Genomic DNA, 15,111 nt, shown 5'->3' with positions numbered 1-15,111 from the left:
AGTGTAAAGATTCGCCAATACTCAGCTTCTGAGTTTGGCACAGTCCCTTGTAAATGACGGCCTGGTTTTGGGTGTGCCATTACTGGCAGAGGTCATGTGTATCTACCTATGGAAGTGGAATCTTATGAATGGATGTATGTGCATTCTATAAAGTGCAATAAATTGCTAGCCCCCCCCCCCCAGAAAAAAAAATGGGTTTCGTATGTTAAAGGTTGGTCGGTTGATTGGGGTTTAGGCCGATCATCAGCAGTGATCATGGAAGCCGTCACCGTCAAGCAAGATCCATCAACTGAAAAACTAACTCCAGGTCTTAAGGATAATTATAATATCATATGGACTCTTAAATTTGCATATGGCCCATCCACAAAAACGAAATTTCTTTCTTCAGGTAATTCGAACAAGAGTGCTTAGTCTTAAGATTTATCCATACGGTGTAAAAGAAAAGAATATTCATATACATATATAAATATACCCAAAGCCATCTTAAATTATAATTTTTTATTTTTTTGACTTATCTAAGAAAAAAAATTATAAGCAAGAGAGCAGCTAGCAACGACTTCGGGATCTGAACTGACTATAAATACGAATCCCTCCATTCCTTCGCCGGCTACAGATGAGGAGGATAACCGTGTACTCTGGCTTAAATATCTGGTTAGTATTACATGTACTACTATTTACTCATCCAGTCATCATCATTGATCACATAATCAATGCAGTTGAAAGTGTGGCTGCTTTATATAAAGGGTAGATACATTATTGGGAAGTCGTCAGTGAGGAACGTGTGTAGGGGTGAAGTTTGTATGACGATGGGCAAATGTTTTCTGGAAGCCACGTACATATTTGTAGCTCCTTTTTTTAGCGAACTGATCCATTCAGCTATTTAAGCTGAAATTCTGTTCTCAAAATGATAATAAACAAAAGGACGATATTCATGAGTCCCGTAATGAAATAGGGGTATCATAACACGGATTAACCTTTCCTTTAGTGAAGCTAAGGAAAACGACAGGTTAGTTTCTGTTAGGTTGGCAATCACGTTAGTTTCTGTTAGATTGGCAATCACATTTTAGATTACCAGAACCAATATCCCGTAGGAAGGATATACAATGAAAAAATATATGCCTTTTAAGATTTTTTTTTCAATATCTTGCTAGTGACTTGTCGGTATTTATTAGTCAAGAACGGTCTGGGTATTTAAAAGTAGAACAGTTTAAAGTAGCATTGAAAACACATGTAGAACCTGTAGATCTCGAAGCTATTCCTTGTAATGTCCGCTGACAATATCAGAGAGAGAGGCATAGGAATATGTATGTTGCTGAACAGCAGCAAGAAATGAACACATAAAGGATAACTCGAAGAATCGGATTCATAACTTTTTTCTAGATCTGGTTCAGTTGGGGTATCATACGTAAACAAGCTTGGGTGAGGGAACTGAAACTTCAGGTGATCCCTGAAATGGCCAATGATATTTCCGGCTATGTGTTTTGTGATTCATGATAATGGAACATTTTATACTTGTTTATTCCAACGATTCATGGAGGGATCCACAGAGCCAGTCTCTGCTTGTATGTCAGCTTTGTTTATGAACTGATTAAGTAAAGATTTTTTTTTCGTGATTGACGAGGTTGAAACGATTTATCTGTCCATATTATGATTTTTTTTTTCCAGTCACAGGCCATGATATCTTTAGGTGTAAGCCCAATTAATATTCCTTCATTTTTTTTTATAAGTAAATATGCCAGAGGTTTGTTTGGAAGGCGCATTGGCCTAATGTGTTCCCTTTTACAGCCTCGAGTAATTCCAGTGAGACAGAATTATGGTGGAAAATGACGTCTTCGCAGTGGCGGCCAATGACACGTTGTTTGCAGGTAAGGCTGTTGACACTGCTAGTTCTCTTTTGAGAGTAAAGAACCAAAACTTTAACTCCTATGTTAATTGTAGAGTATGCTCCCCACAAAAGTCACGAAATCTGTTGTATGCAATCTATAGATATATATTTTTTTCATTAGAAGCACAATGGTATATATATCACTTATAAGTAAATTTAAGGTTGATTAGTTAAAAGAAATATTTCGGAACTTTGGTGGGGCAGAAACTCTGATTACCCGTTGAAATATTTATGGGTTGAATGATTTTTTGGGCTTCAAGGTTATCACCTGCTAGAGTTGTTAAGGCCATCAACGTTAAGCTACATCCACCGACCGATGATTTACTAGTAATATCTTCAGGTGTTTAGAGTAATCTAAGACTGCATAAACTGATTTACGTGACCCATTCAAAATCCATTTAAAAATGTAGGTTTCTTAATGATAAGATGTATAAAGTGACAGTTATCTGTAGTATGTGTAAGATTGAATTGAATTTAAGAAATATTGCAGATGTAAAAAAAAAAAAAAATATTGAAGGGATTAAGGCGTTATATGTATAGTTATGTAGCGAGATGGTACATTTGAAGATGGGGCTTGCCACACGTCTTGTATCAATTAAGAAGCTGTTTCGTAAGTGTTAAAGTCCACCTTTTACTTAAACACATTTGGCATGGATTGAGGAACTTGTATGAGTGATTTGAGAGGTTGATCCTGATCCGTCTAAGAACTGGGAACTGGATTGATAATGTTTCAATGCTTTTGCGATCTCGTTGATGGCTTGAAAGAAAACTGATCTCGAAGGGAATGAGAGAAAACGAGTATATAACATACTGTGACTAACTATTATAATTTCAAAGGTATTCCTGCTACAGCTAGTGGTAAGCTATAGGGCTTTTGTTTAGTGACTAGTGATAAGACAACTAGTCACCATTAGTAAATAATTCAGCTTCAACTGTTCACATATCTCTTCATATTATTGATCGTGCTTAGTGATTCTGGCAAAACCAATTAACATTGATATCCGTTGAATGCAGTGGTTTACAAATTGGAAAACCTTAAAAGTAATGTCAAACATAATGGGCTTTGTACAACTGAGCAGAACATCGTCATCCTTAAGCCAATACCAATATATATGACTGATTTAGGTATAATAGTAACTCAGGAATAAAAGATAGACTGTACAACTGGATGTAGTTACAGAAAGGATTTCCGTAGTTTTACTGTCTGTGTTCCTAACCGTGACGCATTCACGGGCGGGTTAGGGTCGAGCACGTAGGTTCGAATCCTGGTTACGGCAGTCGGTCCACAGTCGACCCAGCTGTTCATCCAAACCTAGGGGTTGGCTGATAAAATGGATACCTGGCTGAGGCTAGTGTATATATATATATATATATATATATATATATATATATATATATATATATATATATATACATATATATATATTTATATATATATATATATATATATATATATATATATATATAGAGAGAGAGAGAGAGAGAGAGAGAGAGAGAGAGAGAGCGTTGATAGGATGGCCTTGATCAGAGGCCTAGTTGCCCGTGCCGTCTCAGCTAATTAAAGAAAAAATTATCATCTTGTGGGTTTTTTTTTTTTTTTTTGTTTGCGCTGCGTTAGAATTTGCTAAGGTTAGGTCGTGGGTTGGTTGGAGTCTGATGACGTAGCACCGATTCAAAGCAAGTCGGCAGCTGTAGCTGCTGCAAGTACTGGTGACGGGGGGAAATTTTTGGATATTATGATGGTAGATTTTAGCGTTGGGGGAGGAGACTGTTTTGGTGACAGTGGAGAAAGCGGTGGTAATATTGAAGGAAGTGATGGTGGTAGTGGCATAAGTGAAGGAAGTGGTGGTTGTAATGAAGGAAGCTGTGGTCGTAGTGATGAAGGAAGCAGTGGTCGTAGCGATGAATTAAGCGGTGGCGGCAGTGATGAAGGAAGCGGTGGTCGTAGTGATAAAGGAAGCGGTGGTCTCAGTGATGAAGGAGGCGATAGTCGATATGATGAAGGAAGTGGCGGACTTTAGTGATGAAGGAAGCGGTGGTCGTGGTGATGAAGGAAACGGTGGCCGTAGTGATGAAAGAAGCGGTGGTCGTAGTGATGAAGGATATAATGTTGCTTCTTTTGGTAGGCGGAGTGATGGTGGAGGTGAAGGAAGCGTTGGCGGAGGAGGAGTTAGTGATGGACAGTATTCCCCTCGAGTGTGGCCAGAGATCCTCGTCGTACGGAGGCTCCAGTTCCGGGAAATCGATCAGAATCATCGCGGTAATACTTCTCAGAACCAAAGGGTGCTGCTGTCTTGAGAGTTATGACACACTACCCGCAGAATAATCCCACCAGCGAATTCTTCGAATGTTGACGTGATTAACCAAATTTTAGAGAATTGTGCCGTTTATTTGGGCGGGGGGTTCCCCTTCCCCGTATGCTTTTCCGCGCACTGGAGAGAGAGAGAGAGAGAGAGAGAGAGAGAGAGAGAGAGAGAGAGAGAGAGAGAGAGAGAGAGAGAGTAGACTCATCTTTATAATGCAGCATGTTAATGCACCAACGTTTTCTGTTGCTGCGCGCGCGCTCACACACACACACACACACACACACACACACACACACACACACATATATGCATAGATTCAGTTTCCCTGTTGAACGTACCACGTGTAAGTTATGAAAACGATGAACTTGTCGCGAATGAATTCTTTGTAAGAAAAAAGAAAAAAATATTTAAAGTTAAACTTCCCAAGTTTAACTTCTCTTTAATGAAGTTTGAACGAGCGGGATTCCAGGTCGGGTGCGTATAGCTCCGAGATTATTTATTTTGCTCACTTGTTTTCAGATGTGACGATTGCTCTTCAGTCTGGTTGAAGCTGGGTATTACTCAGTGTTCTTGATGTTGAATGTCTCGGTTTTACGTCTGTATTTTAAGCTTTCCCGATATGGAGGCTAATGGTAATTCAAGACGGGTTGAACAGTTGTTATGTTGCGGTCGACATGAACGTTGTCCTATGAGAGTTGAGTTAGCATTGCTCCTAAGCACGACGGGTATGATGACCTGACTTATGACAGGAGATCAAATGACCAACCTTCCATAACCAAGGGTCGTCCTGTCGTACGTAAGGAATTAGTGTAACTCAAGTTTAGACTACGCCTGACAATCCGTCTCGGCCAAGCTCATACAGGTAAAAAGAGAGAAAGAAGAAAAAAAAACCCTTTGAGTACGTGAGGGAGTAATTGTAACAAAGGGACTTGTATGAACACCCTCAAAGGCTGCAAAAAAAATCTGGAGCACCTTTGAACACGTAATGACTCCACCGGGGGATCAATATTGCAAGAGGTGGTCTACTGTGATGACCCACAGGCAGGGGAGGGGGCTACGCTCCCTCTTCCTAACCTAAGCCCGTCGACTCCTAGGCTCCTTTTCTTTCGCGGTAATTAACCGTGCTCCAGCTTCCTGCCTTCCGCTTTAGAGCGCGAGTTTTGCTAATGAAGGGTGTGTGTGATTCTCTCTCTCTCTCTCTCTCTCTCTCTCTCTCTCTCTCTCTCTCTCTCTCTCTCTCTGTCATTGATCAGTCCGGACGAAAAGGACTTTATGGTTAACCGAGGAGGAGCAGTGTTGCCAGCGCCGTGGCACAGTACTCGCGTGAATTCTCGTCTTTTTTCTGTTTCCCAGTTTAGAATTCTCAAGGTTTACTATTAGGGATCTGATTACTTCACGTCATTAAAGTGGGTAGTGACAGATACCTTGGATAGTGTACTAAGAGAAGTGCCCAGGGGGAATGAACACCCATCTATTCCTAAGATGTTCTGAGAGTACGAGGCGAAAGTCACGAAAATGAAGATAGCGTCGTTGAACTTTTTTGTTCTTCATGCGTGGTTGGAGAATACCGAGGCTGATATGAGAATGCCTTCCCAGTAGTATGACTCCAGCTTGTGCTTGGATTATTGAAAAGGTTAACATCTCTGAGTCACTGCAACATCGTACGCCCGCCACTTGGAATTGGCGCCAAAATTTCCCCAAGTTCAATCAATATGGCACCTCATCTTGGACTAGCTATAGTGTCCCCACAGTGGACATATGCCGTAGCTCTTGTAGCATTTCCAGCGATCTGCAGACCACCCTCTGAAGACAAGACATCCATCAACATGGTTTACATAGAGACATAAACATCCAGAAGCTTTAGGTACGTTTCTGAATAGAAAACAAGTGAAGTTATCTTACCTCAGTTGCGCATGGCGGAGCAAAACCAACTTATGCGCATCGCCTCGTGTATCAGTCCAGTTGTGACAAGTGCAGTAACAAGGAAGGTGTCGATGATAACCTGGTGTTTTCTCTAATACCATAAGAGGAACAGATGTCGAAACTCTGCAGCAGCCTTGGAATGTAACCGGTCGGCATCGCAGGGTGAGTAGGGGTGAAAGTATTTCGAAATTGGTTTAAAAAATAGGTTAGAAATGTAGAGTAGTAGGTGGGTTGTTGTGTTGATGTGGTGTGGAATATAAACAATTGGGAGCAGCGGAGCTCATAATCCGATTGTTTTGTCGTAGACCATTGAGCCATGAGCCACTGTTACTGGTGTATACCCTATACATTGTTGCTACTTTCCTATTCATATACATATATATATATATATATATATATATATATATATATATATATATATATATATATATATATATATATATATATATTGTGTATACCTATATACTGTTGGTTTTTCCATAATATATATAATATATATATATATATATATATATATATATATATATATATATATATATATATATATAGAGAGAGAGAGAGAGAGAGAGAGAGAGAGAGAGTCCTGATGGTGTTCAAAATTATTCCAATGGTGGTTTTAAGTTGACAGTGACGGCCTTAATGACCCCTGGCAGTCGATAGGCCTAAAGCTGAAATGACCAACCAAACATCCATAAAAAAGTACGTATCTGGAATCACACACACACACACACACAACACACACACACACACACACACACACACACACACACACACACACACACACACGCTTCCCTGGACTTGCTCGCTGTTTCTCGCGGAGTGCCTGGGACAAACGAAGAAGTGTCTGCCTTCGCTCGTATATCATTCTGGTTGTGGAGGGGAGGGAAGGTGACATCGAATCAGACATTCATGTACTCGTAGTTGCCAGCCGCTTACGCCACATGTGACGTGGCCTGTCGGGCGCTGTCTGACCACAACTGAAGAAGAGGTAGAGAGAGAGAGAGAGAGAGAGAGAGAGAGAGAGAGAGAGAGAGAGAGTAATATATGCACTAACTTTACGGGGAGGGAGTTCTGCACTCGTGGGGCCCCATCTCCTGCACCTCTTCTACAATCGCATGTTTACCAAATAGCGTCCTAGCTTTGTCTCTTCGATGTATATCAACTGACTGTTATATTTCTTTTTTGTGTCTCCCCTGGTGATGTGATTATTACACGAAAGTGCACTTGGGAACGTAGTGTGTTTCATTTTCCCCGTGGACTCATAGGAATATATATATATATATATATATATATATATATATATATATATATATATATATATATGTATATATATATATATATATATATATATATATATATATATATATATATATATATATATATATATATGACCACAGGTTCCGAGATATGAAAAACAATATCTTGGGGGCAAAACACTTCGTCGGAGCTTTTGTTGTTTGATTTAACGGCTGCCAGCTGGCGAGACGGTTATTAGAACCTAAAGGCACACCGCTGGTATGTGTTTGGCATTATATAGATCTATCAGGAAAAATACAATTTTTCCTCTACTGATATCACTAGGTATGATAGGGAGCCATTGGTTTTGGCGTGTAATTGGATTTTCATAGTTGCTCCGGGGTGTGTTTATTGTGGTCGTACGTTTGTGATCTTTTGAATTCGGGCAGGAGAGCGCAGAGAACTGATCGAATTAGGGAGGTTTTATGGTCTACTGATCTTTCTGTTTATCGTACGTAACTTTGCCAGGTTCAGGGGTCTGGAGGTAAGGCCAGGAATGTCTGTGATTACTGAATGGAGAGAATGGTTTTACGGGAGCTGATGAAGGGTTTCCGTAAGTGGCAGGGGCTCAGTTGAGATGTTATGTTCTTGTGTAAGTCTTAAGTTGAGCATTAATTTTATTTTCCCTGCAATGGCTGTCTAGTACTGAATGGCCACGAATCCACAAAATCTTTATATGGTGTTCATGCATAATGAAAATTACGTCTGTTTGCGACGGATAGAAATGCTATACATAAGACTGGAAGTATTATATTTACAAACACACACATTTGGACTCGACAAGAAAACTTAGACACGACCACGACATTCCAAAGTTTTATATATGCCATCATGAGCGAACTGACATTACACCACAATGAAAATAGTTTTGATGTGTCTGGCCGGGAAGTAATTGGCTGTAAGGGAACGATTTATCATATCTGGCTGGACACTCGAAGTGCCAGCGTTTTCCGATTTTTTTATTCATTTCGTACGAAATTCCTCAACGCTACACTTCAAGCGCGTGTTTCAAATTGGTGATCGTTTCATTCACTGAAGTGTACAGCATAGCTTTCCCTATGTTAGGAACTTGAATTTAGTTGTTCAGAACCCCTCAAATCCAATAACTTACGAGAGTAGATTTTTTTTTTCATGGAATAGTTTTACATTGTTTTATGTCAACGCAAATATCCACATTTTGAAGTTATGTGTGTCAAGGTTTCTTTATTTTCCGGAAATGCGAATTGTTCCGAAAGCCGTGTGTAGATTGACATAGAATATCAGTAACATTCTTATGTCCTCCGATTTCGTTTCAGCAATATGTAATCCGATTATAGCAGACTTGAATATATGATGTGATGGATTGATGAAAATTCCTTGCGCTACCTCGCAAACGCGGGAGACAGCGACAAAGTATAAAAAAAAAAAAAAAAAAAAAAAAATATATATATATATATATATATATATATATATATATATATATATATATATATATATATATATATATATATATATATATAGTGAGTGTCAGGAACATGCGAAAAATTGTCTCTTTTACACACCGTCTCTACCTGTCATATGTACCGTAACCATAGCCTACCATCCAAGCTACTCCATGATTTACATTTACCGCTTCGTCTATGCTTAGGTTCAGCTTGCTGATAGCACGTCCCCTTCCCCCTTCTAATGCACCACATTGACCCTTATCATTCTATCCCATGCGCGTCTCTCGCTCTTCTGCATATTCATACCCTGACACCCCCAAATCCTCCTTCACTCCGTTCTTCTATTCCCTCTCCCTTGTCCCTTCCACTCCTGACATGTGGCTCCTCTTCTTAGTCTTTCTTCACTCAACCTCTTCATTCGTCCGAACACTTTCAGCACACCCTTGTCGGCTCTCTCAATCATACTTTGCTTATAATCATCCCTCACGCTGTCATTCCTCACACCACATATTGTCTTCTGGCATTTCACTCCCACAGCATACGGATAGAAGGAGATATATTCATCATTTGTCTTGAAGATTAAACTAAAGTGAAGACTCAAGTGTTTGATAAATGTTAGACTAGAATCTGTTTACTGTGTTGCTTGCCTTCGAACCTTGCTATTCAAAACCGTTAGATATGGCTTGGTTCCATTCCTCATTTTAGAGAACGAACCTCTTGCATTTATGAATTCGGGACCTGATGAATCACTAATGTAAAGGATCTTGGTGGATTCCCAAGACCCAGCGAACCCGGCTGATATCGGGGATGTCTGGAAATCATGGTCTGGTTCCGAAGCCCCATGAAACGCTTCCGAACTCGAAGCCACATGAAGCACTTCTGAACTCCAGGCCGTATGAAGTACGTCGTAGCTCCAAGCCCCATGAAACTTCAGAACTCCAAACCCCATGAAACACTTTAGAACCCCAGGCCCCCCATGAAACATCTGAACCCCAAAGCCCGTGAAACCAACCTTGAATCCCAAGTTCCATGAAACACCAGAACCCCAAGCGTCATGAACGCCACCTCGGATCCCAAGGTCCATTGAATTCCTCTCAGCCTTGAACCCTTCTGAACCTTGAGACCTCTTGAACCACCGGTGACCCTCCAGAACCTCTCATCAGCCGACCTTCCCCCACGTCGTCCCCACCAAGGAACGACACAATAGCCGGCAAAATAACGAGTGCCGCTCGTCTCGGGATTACAAGGAGCCAAGAAGCAGATGCTGACGGCTGAGGTAACGGAGGAGGAGTTGGATCCGCCGCCGCTGCTGCTGCCACCACCACCACCACCACAGCTGCTGCTACCACCACTACAGCTGCCACCACCACCACAGCTGCCACCAGCCAGGGGAGGTCATCATCGATTTTACGTCTAGGTTTGTACTTCAATCACACCCTTGTTAGGTCCTGTGTGGAACGGAAGGGCAGAAGGAAGACCAGCCTGGAAAAGGCAGAGAGACGTAAAGGGCCAGAGGGTGGTATGAGGCTGGAAGAAAGGACTGGAGACTGGGCGGGACTGGAAACAGGCAGTGGAGACTAGACGGGACTGGAAACAGGTAGTTGAGCTTGAAGAAAAAAAAGAGACGTAATGACAGAAAAAATAATAGCATTTGAGACTGGAAAAAATAGAAGACAAGTAGACGCTGGAAATTGAATTAGACGAACTGAGAGAGAGAGAGAGAGAGAGAGAGAGAGAGAGAGAGAGAGAGAGAGAGAGAGAGAGAGAGAGAGAGAGAGCGAGAGATTGAAAATGCGGATCTGAAGCTAGAGTGAGATAAGAGACGGGTGAAAAAAGGTCTGGGACACTGCTTAACGGACCAAAAACTAACAGTGGGAATAGGAAGATTGAAAAAAAAGAGAATGGGTCAATAGAATCATGGAAGCTGCAAAAAGAAACGAGTCGAACTGAAATGAGTGTGTGAAGACTTGAGCTGGAAGACGATAAATGAGGGTGGAGGTGAAGCTGGGAAGTGGCAGCTGGACACTGGGGAAGCGGGAGGATGAATCCTGGGAAGCGGGAGAGGAGTAGCAAGGAGCGAGGTCAGTTTGACGGAAACAGTCGTATAAGTTAAGAGTCCAGATTGATCAGGGAAGTAACTCAGAAGGAAGGAGAATGAAGAGGGGGGGAGGGGGTCCGAGCTTTAGAGAAAGAGGGAAGGAACAACTCGGAGGAGAGCCATACCCTCCACCTGACTCACTACCCCAAACCCACCTCACTCTCCCATACGCTCATGTAACCCACATCCACCTCACGCTACTGTATACACCAATCCACTTTACCCACCATGCACACCCCAGACTTACATACACCCACCTAACCCACTAATCAAACACCCTTTTGTCACTATCAAACACCTATTAACTCTTCGTTGGTTATATGGACTTTAGGCCTATCTACCTCTTGGTTCATTAAGGCCCGTCCAACGGCAGGTTATAACCTCGTCTAAAAACTTAACTTGAGTTTGAAAGCCTTAATGCCGCTTTTAGTGCCGGGTGTTTCAGGCACGCCTCATCTGCTGACTGTTTAGCATAATACCTTCTACTTGTTAATAACGACCCCAGCTCCCCTGCGTAAAATATCCTGCTGTCGTCAACTAGGCTACTGCTGGTGGCTCGTCCCTGGCCAACACAAACTATTGACTCCAAGGGAACTACGACCAACAGATCAACATACCATGTTCTCCAAAACCCTGTCTCATCAGACTTCTCAAAACTGATTGTGTACGTATTGCCATCCTGGGCAGTTCAATCCTCAGAAGGACAGATATGTGAACAGCAAGATAAGCGAGCTTACCAGCATGCTTGATAAAAACGCTGCTTATGTAAACTGATGGATCTTTGCGGGCCATCGGAAAAGCCATGCGGCTTATCCCTTCTTCAGGAATAAGTTTCATCCACTCCCACTAAGAGGAAGTTGACCATTCGTCCATCTCTTGATTCCCTCCCCACCGTGAACTGTGTTTTATTCCCATGACACTGAGATATATTGCCCAGCCAGCTCTCGCAACTGTTTTTGGAGAGAATGCCCTGCTGGAAACTATTCCTTTCGCCATTCTCTCCCTGCTTATTGAAACCCCCATGATGATGCCCTACATATCCAGTTCCTATGGATGCCTTCACATGTCGAACAGAAAGCGTCCTGACCACAGTGTTGATATTCGTACCAAACTTGCCTATCTCCTCCACAGCCTTCCCAGCAGAGTCGGCCTTAACTAAAGGCATAGTCCGCTCCGGCCTCATCGCACATACCACGAGGAAGTAGGCTTGAGATATGCCGAGAGACCTGATGGCTTTATTATCGGGTACATATGATTGTTTGAAGGTTAAGAAACATCAGTTTGCATAGCACAGGACCTGTGTGTTAAGACAATATGATACTGGAACTGCTGGAATGCATCAATTTCAATGAAATTTCAATTTCAGTACTTTATTCCTTGATAGAGGAACGGGATCCAAGTGCTGTCACCAGGTACCCCTGTCTTAGAATGCATCTGGGTTACAGGTACGTGTGGCAAGTCACAAGGAATTACAATCCTGAACAAGTCTTGGCTCACATCTGTCTGCACCTGACGAACACACGCGTGGACTTTGTGAGATCGGATAGGACTCTGGTGACTGCTTTACGAATAGTTGATATCTTTGAAGGTATTCGTACATTGTACCCAAAATTTACGATGGCCTGAGCCAGATGGTCTCTAATACCACGCAAAAGGTCCTGGGTTCGAACCCTGGCTGTTGGAGGGTATTATATATATATATATATATATATATATATATATATATATATATATATATATATATATATATATATATATATATATATATATCATATTCCTGAAAGAAGAAAGTACACAATACCGCACATATTCGGGATGATGGTGCTGGCCTTTTCTGATGAGTTACTTTTTTTTTCCACTGACTGATTTTTGTCACTCGTATTCCGCTTCTTGACCCGTTCTTCCCATCACATTCCCTTTTTCGTCTCTCGGGCTGAACCTTTGTTCTCAGAACTGACTCCACATCGATCGTTTTCCGTCGCCTATCTAACTTTATGTTCTTTTGGCTTTCCTACATATTTTCTTTATATTCTATACGTGTGCATCTTTAGTGAAAAATTTGCACGATAAAGCAACTGAAATATTGCGCCAGATAACCGGAAGGAGGATGGGTTCAGGCGAGACGAATGTCTCTTCATAAGTGGTTGGAGGCTGGTAAACAGATATAAACGTCAGGAAACAGATGTTTCTGGAAACGGGTGGCTTGAATTAGTGGCTAGGTGGAAATTAATGGTTGGAAGTGGGTTAAGGGAGGGGGAAAAAAAAGAAATTGAAATGGACGGTTAGAAATGGGGTACCTGATCCGTATTGTTGCATGCGTGTGTGTGTGTGTGTGTGTGTGTGTGAGTATGTGTGTGTGTGTGTGTGTGTGTGTGTGTGTGTGTGTGTGTGTGTGTAAATGGTAGGTTGCGCGTTGCTGGAAATGAGGGTTGGGTGTATTATCATTGACCGCCTTTTGAGCGCAGCTGATTACGCCGTAAACGATGAATTGGACTTGACGATTCTTGAGTGCGACGGTACGACCTTTCGTTGCGACGGTACGACTCGTGATTAGGACGTTACGACCCTCTGAGCACGGCATTGCGACCCTTAAGTAGTGGGGTTTGATCCTTGAGCACGGGGATGCGTGCGACCCTGAAATATGACCTTACGACCACCGAGCACTTATGGCTCGGTCATTGAACACTGCATTACAACCCTTGAGCACCACGGTAGAACTAATCCTCCCCTCCCCCCTTCTGCTGGGATACGATGGCCTGACCTCTCATTCAAAAGGTAGGCCTATCATACCCAAGGGTCGTACTCGTCCTGCCCAAGGGTCGTAACTGTCGTGCTCGAGGAAGGACGCATTGTGATTCACCGCGAGAGTCTTTGTGAGGAACAAGACCGGCGACTTCGAGGCTCCTTAACGTTACCTCCCGCGCCGCGCGCTGAAGAGCTCCGTCGCGCGTCTGCCTTGATCCCTCCCCACCGTCAGCTTTCGCGGCCACACGACACGTTCCAGGAACGATACTTCAACCCCTCCCTCTCCTCCTCCTCCCTCATGAACACCCCCCCCCCCCCTTCGGCGTCGTATTCCGCGCCGCTGTGACTTGTATTCCCCCTGGAGAGTAGAGGGGAGGAGGAGGAGGAGGGACGAGTGGCGACGTATTGAGTAGACGACGTTGAGACGGCAGAAGCGGGGGAGGGGAAAAGAAAATGTTGGAGGGGTTTGGTCGGTCCTGGCAAGGCAGGAGGGAGGGAGGTTGGGTAGTTATGGCTTAAGGTCGCGCGCTGGGCGCCTGCCTCCCTAACCTAACCGGACGGTCGATAATCGCTTGCTCCAGGCCTTCGGTGTAATGGTAGAACTGTGTAATTCTCCGTCGTCCTGGGTGTACGTTTGGGCCACACAGTGTGGGTTAAGGGGGGCGGTGGGTGGGTGGGTGGCAGCAGGTGTGTGTGTGTGTGTGTATGTGGGAGAGGGTGGTTTATTTTTCCCCCCTCATCACACTGAGGCAGTTGCGCAAGTCCACTTATTAATGGAGGGATTTGATCCACACAGCTGGAGTGAAGGGGCAACGTGATCCGCCAGAGGGATGGATGGAGTAATGTACGCCATGGGGGAGGGAATGTGGTCCTGGGAGAGGGAGTATATGTAGGGGAAGGGAGAGAGAGAGAGAGAGAGGGTGGGTGAGGGTGTATGCCAGTGAAAAGGGGGTAAGGGGGGAGACTCACTGGTTATTGTTAACATTCAGAGAGTTTCCTGATGAAGGGAGAAAATGGTTTATGACCAAGTGAGGGAGAATGGCGCGAACGACTGTGATGGAGGGAAGACTGACGGGGAGTTTTTGTGATGGAGAGAAGAAACAAGGGGAAGGGGATGGGGGGGAGGAGGAGACCCAGTGGGATTGGGGGTGTGGGGGTAGGGGGCGCGAGATACACACAATTGCCAGAGAAACAAGAGAAATATTCCAATATTGTGTTGTGTGGATGGTTGGAACGAGAGAGAGAGAGAGAGAGAGAGAGAGAGAGAGAGAGAGAGAGAGAGAGAGAGAGAGAGAGAGAGAGAGAGAGAGACTGGATATACTGGGATGCAGACAAGAAAGCTGGACCTACCGTCTAGAACTACCAATCAAACAAACGTCCAAGACTATAAACAAAGGTGTGTTGCAATGGCCAAACATAGGGGTGCCATCCGGT

The 15,111-nt window shown here is 43.2% G+C and overlaps 1 protein-coding gene across 2 annotated transcripts in view; it reads left to right on the top strand.

Moving 5' to 3' along the window:
- The first annotated feature begins 607 nt into the window (after positions 1 to 607).
- LOC139755611 (uncharacterized) overlaps positions 608 to 15,111 on the top strand; it is a 166,794-nt gene continuing 152,290 nt past the window's right edge. Inside the window, exons 1-2 of one of the 2 annotated variants that reach the window (XM_071674163.1) lie at positions 608 to 651; positions 1,786 to 1,865. The gene's annotated coding sequence lies outside the window, so the exon portion shown is untranslated. Of the gene's footprint in view, positions 652 to 1,785; positions 1,866 to 5,971; positions 6,277 to 15,111 lie in introns of those variants that run through there. The other variant, XM_071674162.1, reaches the window with a different exon arrangement.

Source organism: Panulirus ornatus, chromosome 19 (genome assembly GCF_036320965.1).
Source record: "Panulirus ornatus isolate Po-2019 chromosome 19, ASM3632096v1, whole genome shotgun sequence".
Lineage (NCBI taxonomy): Eukaryota > Metazoa > Arthropoda > Malacostraca > Decapoda > Palinuridae > Panulirus > Panulirus ornatus.
The sequence above is the reverse complement of the archived record's forward strand: the minus strand, read 5'-3'. Positions and strand labels throughout refer to the sequence as shown.